At 38.8% G+C, this 9,136-nt stretch overlaps 1 pseudogene; it reads right to left on the bottom strand.

Annotated features, from left to right (window-relative positions):
• Positions 1-6,057: 6,057 nt before the first annotated feature.
• On the bottom strand, positions 6,058-8,821 carry LOC121770515 (annotated as a pseudogene).
• Positions 8,822-9,136: the final 315 nt, after the last annotated feature.

The following is a 9,136-nucleotide window of genomic DNA, read 5'->3' as shown; positions in this document are numbered from 1 at the left end:
GATATGTCTACTTGATGCGTCACAAGTCAGAGTCTTTTGACAAGTTTAAAGAATTTAAGACTCTTGTGGAGAAGTATCATGGGAAGAATATCAAATGCCTACGATCTGATCATGGAGGCGAATACCTCAGTGCCGAATTCTTGGACTACTTATCGGAAGTAGGAATTCAATCCCAACTGACTGCGCCGAGCACGCCCCAGCAGAACGGCGTGGCTGAAAGAAGGAACAGGACCTTATTAAACATGGTTCGATCGATGATGAGTTATGCACGTCTGCCTATTTCGTTTTGGGGACATGCCTTGCTTTCCGCAAGTCACATTTTAAACAATTTACCATCAAAATCCGTACCTAAAACTCCATATGAGTTGTGGACTGGGCGTAAGCCCAATCTAGCACATCTCAAGGTTTGGGGTTGCCCGGCTCATGTATTGGAAAAGGATCCAACTAAGCTAGGATCTAGGACGGAGGTATGTTTGTTTATAGGATACCCCAAAGGAACGAAAGGTTATGAATTCTTTAGTCTCCGAGATAAGAAAGTCATTGTGAGCACTCACGCGACATTCTTAGAGGAAGACTATGTAATGAATCATAAACCCAGCAGTGAAGTGACTCTTGATGAGCTAACTTCAGTCACAAGTTCCATTAACCAAGAACAAGTACCAAGTGTACAAACAATTCCCGAAACTTCAACTTCTACTCAAAATATTGTAGTGCCGCGCCGCAGTGGGAGGGTCTCACATGAGCCCGACAGATACATTGGTTTGGGAGAATCTATAGATCACTCCTCGGACATCAATGTATTAGATCCCTGGAACTTTGCGGAGGCGCAGATGTCGATCATTGCGAATGGGTAAAAGCAATGGATTCGGAACTACAATCTATGATAGACAAAGACGTCTACGATTTGTCCGTCCTACCCGAAGGTTGTACTGCCATTGGGAGCAAGTGGATATATAAACGTAAATGTGGACCCGATGGACGAGTTAAAGTCTTCAAAGCAAGACTAGTGGCCAAGGGGTATACCCAAAAGGAAGGCATCGATTATGATGAGACCTTCTCCCCAGTGGCCATGCTCAAATCGATCCGGATACTGTTGTCTATTGCAACTTATATGAATTGGGATGTATGGCAGATGGACGTTAAGACTGCATTTCTAAACGGCAGTCTTGAGGAGACCATCTACATGGAACAACCCGAAGGATATGCCATAAAGGGCAAAGAACACATGGTTTGGAAGCTTAAGAAGGCCATTTATGGCCTCAAGCAAGCATCTAGATCGTGGAACCAATGTTTCGATCAAACTGTTTGCAAGTTTGGATTCGAAAAGTGCCCAAGTGAAAGCTGCGTGTATAAGAAAGTTGATAAGGGGAATGTGGTGTTCTTAGTTTTATATGTAGATGACATTCTTCTAATTGGAAACAATAAAAAGATGTTGTCATCAGTTCTAACATGGTTATCAAACTAGTTCGAGATGAAGGATATGGGAGACGCGGGACACATCCATGGGATCAAGGTTCTTCGGAATCGAGATAAGAAGATGTTGTGTTTATCTCAAGAATCTTACATCGAAACAGTACTTAGTCGTTTTAGCATGCAGGATGCCAAGAAAGGTTTCTTACCTTTTAGACATGGCATCCATTTATCTCAAGAGATGTGCCCTAAAATGCCGTCTGAGATACAAGCAATGAGAAGGATTCCATATGCTTCGGCAGTTGGAAGTCTCATGTATGCTATGCTTTGTACTAGACCAGATATTTGCTTTGCTGTTGGCATGGTGACAAAATATCAGTCGAATCCGGGCCAAGGACATTGGACTGCCGTAAAGAACATACTCAAGTACCTTAAACGGACTAAGGACTATGCTCTAGTTTACAATGCAGTCGAGCTCTGTCCTTTGGGATATACTGACTCAGACTTTCAAGCTGATCAGGACTCGAGAAAATCTACTTCAGGATATGTGTTCACCTTAGGAGGTGGAGCCGTAATTTGGAAGAGTGTGAAGCAGAAATGCATCGCGGACTCGACCATGGAAGCCGAGTATGTGGCCGCTTCAGAGGCTGCAAAAGAGGCTGTATGGTTCAAGAACTTCCTTATGGATTTAGGTGTGGTTTCGAATCTGCCCAAGAGCTTCACCATTTATTGTGACAATTCTGGTGCTGTGACAAACTCGAAGGAACCAAGAGCTCACAAAGCGAGCAAACACATAGAGCGGAAGTATCATATCATTAGAGATATAGTGCAGAGAGGAGACATAAAAGTGGTCAAGATTGCGTCAGAGAATAACCTGGCAGATCCTTTTACAAAGGCTTTGGCGGTATAACCGTTCGAGTGCCACGTAGAAGGGATGGGAGTTCGACTCATTCAAGACCTCAACTCGCTTTCAGTATAAGTGTGAGATATTTAAGACGTGTGCACTACCATTTTGTATACTCGAAAGCTGTTTTGAGTATAAGTGGAAGATTGTTAGGGTTTTGTATACTAGAAATCACCTTTCGAGTGATTGCATACTGTAAAACTCTAATGGTTATTTTCCAATAAATGCAACAGATTATTTTTGTCATAATGTTGTTATGTTTTACATTTAATGGTTGTTTATTGCATATTTAAATGTATGAGCAAACGTAACAAAGTCTAAGTCTTTGTTTTAGTAGACCGGTTGTGGGCGTCGTCCAATTTAAGGTAACACGGTCAGTTCTAAACAAAGAAAAATAAGAATTTCACAACCTAGATAGGCCTAGACTACCTATCGCGAAAGGTTGCAATGTCAGTCCGATTATTTCTAAACCTTATTGAAATAAGATGACGTTGGTGTGGTATAGCACTGAATGGATCTAACAGCAAGACGAGTCTTTATGCTATCTACTGAAAGACGAGGTCTTGAGAATTAATTTCTTAATCAATGTACGTTAGCATTGAGCATATGATATTGAGTATCCACTACTTTGACTTACTAAAGGTGCGGGTTTTTTGTAACCCAACGATCCAGGTATATTGGGTAGTGGTGATCATTATCTAGAGGTGCTAGGATTGCTATTATGTTGAAACGTGCGCGAGGAGAGTCTCGTTTGATAACATCCATAAGAGGAGCTCGAAACGAGGTTTTATTATTCGGAACCTAGCTAGTTGGAGTTTGATTACTCTATGAATAATAAATAAGAGTTTCTTGCTAAGTCCACTCTTGGAATTCGAAATATGTTAATTAATTAAGTCTATAGCAGACATTAATTAATTAATGGATGTTTCCATCTTAAGCGCGGGAAATAAATCAAATACAATTAAAGGAAACCCGGAGTACTTGTAATTTCGGATTTGGAAGGCAGTGCAATATTACTTCTGTAGTGGTTGCTCGTAATATTCCAATATAAGCTTATATTAAATTGTGGGTTCAATTTAATTAGTAAAAAGCTAATTGGGTGAGGCCTGTTCCAGATTCTTCCTTAGATCCCTGACTGGGCCCAATATGTGACTTATATAAATAGGAGAATAAAGGAGACAGAAAACACAACAATTTATTCATAAAATTTTCGTCCCCCTCCTTTAAGAGAATTTTCGAAAATTGTGCTCTCCTCCGTGAGCTGAGTTCTGTCTTCCATTATTCGAGTCCTAGTACGTTGGTGAGATTTACCCACACAAATATCAGCGTATAGTCCGGGACACCAGTCGGAAGATCCGAGGTCTTGTATTGAAGATCTTCACGTGGAGACGGAGCAAGCCATCATCGATTCTTGATTGAATCAACGAGGTAAATTGGCTAATTCCGTAGTAAGCATGTTTTAGGAATTTAATGTGCTAAAGCATGTTTTAATTCAAGTTATGAGCATGATACATGTGATAATTACGCGAATAGATTTTGTCTAAATAATCTGCTAAATAGATCAAATTCATGTGATCCGTTTTGTCATGCACACTTCCGCTGCCAGCCCCTTCACTCCAATATATATAAATATTATCGTTCGAGACTCAAATGCTGATTTTGGGGACATTTAATTGATCCGCAAATTACAAACACAAATGAATCTGTTTATGTTAGAAAACCATACAACTTAACGTACTGATATTGTGCAATAATATACAATTAATTAACATACCGATATTGTCCAATACTGCAATTAGTCTAAATTTGTCCAACAAGTCACACAAATGTTAAATTCATCAATTAACATTACAAACATATCATCACAAATAAAATAATAGAATTGGGCATGAAAACAATCAAATTGCACAAAAATCACAATTTTCATATAAACTCTTAACACATGGTAAAACACAACACATTCAAACAAAATAAGATGCAAAACATATTCTCTAATCACATGTTTTCTCTAAAATGAAATTGGTCCCTTTATCCACTAATAATACTCCAATAATTTAATTCTCATATTTCTCTTACTTTACTAATTAAGTATTTAAACTCGTGTCGTTCCAAAAATGTCTATTTTTATGTGACAGGTGGAGTAAATATTAACAATATAACAAAACTACAACCTTATAATCTCCCAACTCACACAATGTTAGCCTGTCTGAAATTAAGAGATGTATTTTCAATTTGATAACATAAATGTGTTTACATCATGTGTGAAGCGTTTTGCGCATGCGTCTCATTAAATTGTGACGCGTTCCGAGAACACGTTTCTGTTTCTCACTAGACGAGAATTAAAAAAAAAAAAAAAAAACTTCCCGTTTTGGGAAAGTAATTGTTATATCTTCATATCTTGAGAAAAAAGCCGCAAAACATTTGTTTCAAAGAAGGATTGAAACTGTCTAGGTTAATCAAATGCCAGTGGGTGTGAAATCGGACAATGCTTCAATTGACATGTGTTTGGAACGTGGGTTGCTTGGATTTCATGGAGAGGGTGTTCAACAAAATGCCTAAAAGAGATTTGATTTGCTGGAACCATAGGCTATGCTACAAATGGTAACGTAGAGTGCGGTTTAGATGTTCGACGAAATGCAACAGCAAGGGGTTGAGCCAGATAGCGTGACATTTGTTCATAGCGTGTAGCAAGTCCAACATAGTTAATCGCATCATCAAGGTGAGGCTCGTTTAGGAAGCTAGCTATAGTTAAAACTGAGCCAAGACCTGAGCACTACGAGCACATTGATTTGTCATACAGCTGTGGAATGCGTATACCACTACCGGGAGGATTAGGAAGATGATGAGGAGGAGGAGAGGAGAAGACGCCATGGTGTAGCTGTGTAGATTTACATTACTGTCCACGATTTTGCTGCTGGGGAGAAGACATTCGAAGATGGATGAAATATCTATAATTCTGTTTCAAGTGTAACCTAATGAAATGTTTAATTTATTTATCGATTGAAAAATGTTTCATTTTTAATGGGACAGATAGAGTAACTATTAAACTGCAAAAAGAAGTGATCTATACACAGTTGAGAGCTAACATGATGTTTTAATTGGGAGAGATACGTGTTTACATAAATAATTTTGGATCGATTGTTCAGAAGCAGAGGCTCGTGGATTCAGAAAAATAAATAAATACAAATAGTAAAGGCCAAAACTTAGGTCGACTTATCTCTGCCTAAACCAGAAACTCTGAATCAGCAAGCTCCAAAACTTTGTGTTCACCAATCGGTTTCACACCCGGCCGGAATGAATTTCCTTCAATGTACCTGTAAGAAGAGAATTGAGGAAGTTAGCAAGATTTGACATTTTAGGAGAAAGAAAAGGTTTATCAAAAGTTGAATACACAACTTACATTTCTTTCAAATATGGGTGCTTGTAGAAGGTATCCGGAATCCTCCCGGTAAATTGGTTGTGATCCAGGTTCTAGCACAAAATATAAGCTGAAATGTTTTTTTTCCATTTATAAGGGATTGCCTCGTTTCTCGTTAAGGTACACAATTGCTGGTGAAGGAGCCAACTTCATCTGCTGTATATGTTTCAGGTTTAATGCGATGAACTGAGTGATGCTAGAGAGAGGGATCTCAAGAGGAAGGCCTAATATGCACACATATGTCGATTTGTAGAATTATGTAGGACACTATTTATTTTTCTAAATTTCATTGGTGTTTTGAAAAAGAAAATGATTTGGAGCTTTTTAGCTTTAATGCAGACATGAATGAAGGATGGAAAGAGATTAGAAAGAGCAAAGACTATCATGCACAGCATACAAATTTCGAAGAGCATCCTTCAATACGAATTAGTTCTCTTATGGTCCCAACCAAGTGATTGTTACCAACATCCCTGTGAAGTATTGAACATAATCAGAATACATTATTAGAAGGTAGGTAGTGTTTTACAAGTGCAGCAAGTTTGTTAAAGTTCCCAAAGGTAACGAAGTTGTGGAAGATTTGCTAGCTCCTTAGGAATTTCACATTTAATCACACTTACAGATGTGTAAGCTGTTTCAGTTCACCAATTTCAGGAGGAATAGAATCTTGGAGTTTATTCCACCTCAAATTACTGATAAAAACAATAACACAAAAGTGGAAGCGTCAGAAACAGGAAAAACATGTATGCGATTGGTGATATATGAGTAGAGAGAGGTTATTTTTTATAATTTTATCTATGTGATATATTACAGAATCTTGAGATGCTTCAGTCGGCCAATTTGAGATGTAAGTTTGTTGTAATGAAGATTTTAGAAATGCAAAAGATAGCAATTGCTGTTTAAAAGAAGATATAAGGCTCTGATTGGAAGGCACAAACATAGAGCCTAATAAGGTCCCATCAGATTAGTGACTGCGAGTGGAAAAGGACCAACGATAGAAACTGCATACACTTCCCTACAAGGAGAAACAATTCAGAATGCAGTAGTGAGAAGCGTATTATGTAGTACAAGAACAAAGAGAAAGGAGGCTAGAACTCACAATTCAGTAACAACCCAACCCGATAGTCGCTACCACTCACAGGGGAGCACGTGACCCCGGACCAAGCAGGCAAAGGATCGTCTCCAACCCAACCATACACCACTCTCCACCCGAGTGATGCTTTTATCTCATGTAATGCCTTCACTGTCATTAGAATAATCACATACATATATCATAACACAACATTCCTCTAACTTAACAATCAAACTAATGATCCCCAACACTCTTACTAGTACACACAAGCTAATAAATATTGTGCTAGAATTCTAACAGATTCGATCAAACTTCTCATCCAACAAAACTACACTAATCGAACTTCCGATTACAACAATTTCAACCGTATCATGAAAATTAAGAAATATTGTCATCAAAAAAATAATAACCTAATCACACCTCCATAACTTTCCAACAAAACCTAAAGCTCTGCAACTGGAGAAATCAGCTTAATAAAACTACATTTACAACCATGGGTCGAGAAAACTTCTCATCCAACAAAATCACACTAATAAACTTCTGATTACAATAATTTTAACCGCATCATGAAAATTAAGAATACTATTATCATCATAAAATTAATAACCTAATCACGACCTCGATAACTTTGCAACTAAACCTAGAGCTCTGCAACTGGAGAAATCAGCTTCATAAAACTACATTTACAGCGAACGGATCGAGAAAGTTACCATCTCATCCAACAAAAATCACACCAATCAAATTTCCGATTACAACAATTTTAACCGCATCTTGAAAATTAAGAATTGTTGGTGGAATGACTGGAATTACAAGAGATAATCAAAAGCGGGCGTAATACAACACAGAAGAACAGAAACTGAAAATACAATGAAATCAAACTTAGCCGAGTCGAGGAAAGTTCTCTTTCCGCAAGACGAGATACGCCCCGGTAGTACTCTCGGTTATGGCGTGTCGTCCCCAAAGATAAAACGACAACGTCTCTGGTGAACCAGCACCGCTATCAGCAGAGCTCCGGCGAACTGGAAGATGAGAGGGCAGAGCTTCGAGAAGAAAAGACTATGCGGAGAGTATGATGCTTTGTGTGTATGTTCTATGTTGATGCAAGAAATGACTAGCCTATTTATAGACCTAGTCCACTGCAGGGGTCAACTCAGCCTTGATGGCTGTCATCATGGCGTGGCTGTAACGGCTGGCCGTTACGGATTTGAAAGCTGGAGAGGTTGACGATGAATCTAGACGCGATACATGCCCAATTCATCCGTCACACGTGGAATTCGTTACGTGACAGCCTCGTAGACTTTGACTGCGTCATAGTTGAAGATGTGTCATGCCACTGGTTTCGCTGACAAAACATTAAGTTTGGGCCCAAGCACCAAGCCCAAAGACCAATTGTCAAGGGCAAGGGCACGGGCACGGCTCGGTGCGCGTGTGGGCTTCTTCAACCCATCTTAGTCCACTATAATTATTAAGTGTAGTAAAGTCACTTAATAAATACACATTAAAAGATGTGTCTAATCTCATATGTGGGATAATTAACACTAGTTAATTACTCCCTAAGCTTTAATCTCATAGCTTTATTAAAAGCTACAATGTGACCAACTTTATTCCACTTTTTTCTCACTCACCGGGAATCGGATTTGAGAAAGTGAATATACTACGGTCATTTACGCGGAACGTAGATCGACTCTATATCATTTAATTTTCAAAAATTAAATGTCTTGTCACATTTATTATTAGTCAAACTTCGTTGACCGGACATCTTAAATTCAAGATTTCAATAAGAAATACTATTATCATCATAAAAATAATAACCTAATCAAGAACTCGATAACTTTGCAACTAGACCTAGAGATCTGCAACTGGAGAAATCAGCTTAATAAAACTACAATAGCAGCGATGGATCAAGATAATTACCGTCTCGCTTAAGCGTCTTGCATAGGACGGGGTGGTTGTTGAGTAGCAATAAGAGTACGATGACGAGATGAAAAGAAGAAGAAATTAAATGGAAATAATTGGCCATTGCCGATTAGCTTCTCCGGCGGCGATCCAGATTACATAAGGGGGCTGTGAGTAAGATTATACAATGTGAAGTAGTCAAGTTGCAGACTGTTGCATGCATGATCATTCATGCGTAAAATGCATGCAACACAAGATGACGAGCTACAAAATGAAGCCGTGGGAAATTACCGTTGGGAGTTAGGAGTTAGTTGCTGTGTAACTAACTCAAGCCAGCTGGCAATCATCACGTGACATACACATGCTTACGCCGACGTGGAGTTGACGTGGATATATGAAGTTTAGCGCGGGAGAAATAAGTATAAATAAGAGTGAAGCT

The sequence above is a fragment of the Salvia splendens genome, chromosome 16, assembly GCF_004379255.2.
Source record: "Salvia splendens isolate huo1 chromosome 16, SspV2, whole genome shotgun sequence".
In the NCBI taxonomy this organism is placed as follows: Eukaryota; Viridiplantae; Streptophyta; class Magnoliopsida; order Lamiales; family Lamiaceae; genus Salvia; species Salvia splendens.
Note: the sequence above shows the minus strand (reverse complement) of the source record. Positions and strands in the feature narration are given on the sequence as shown.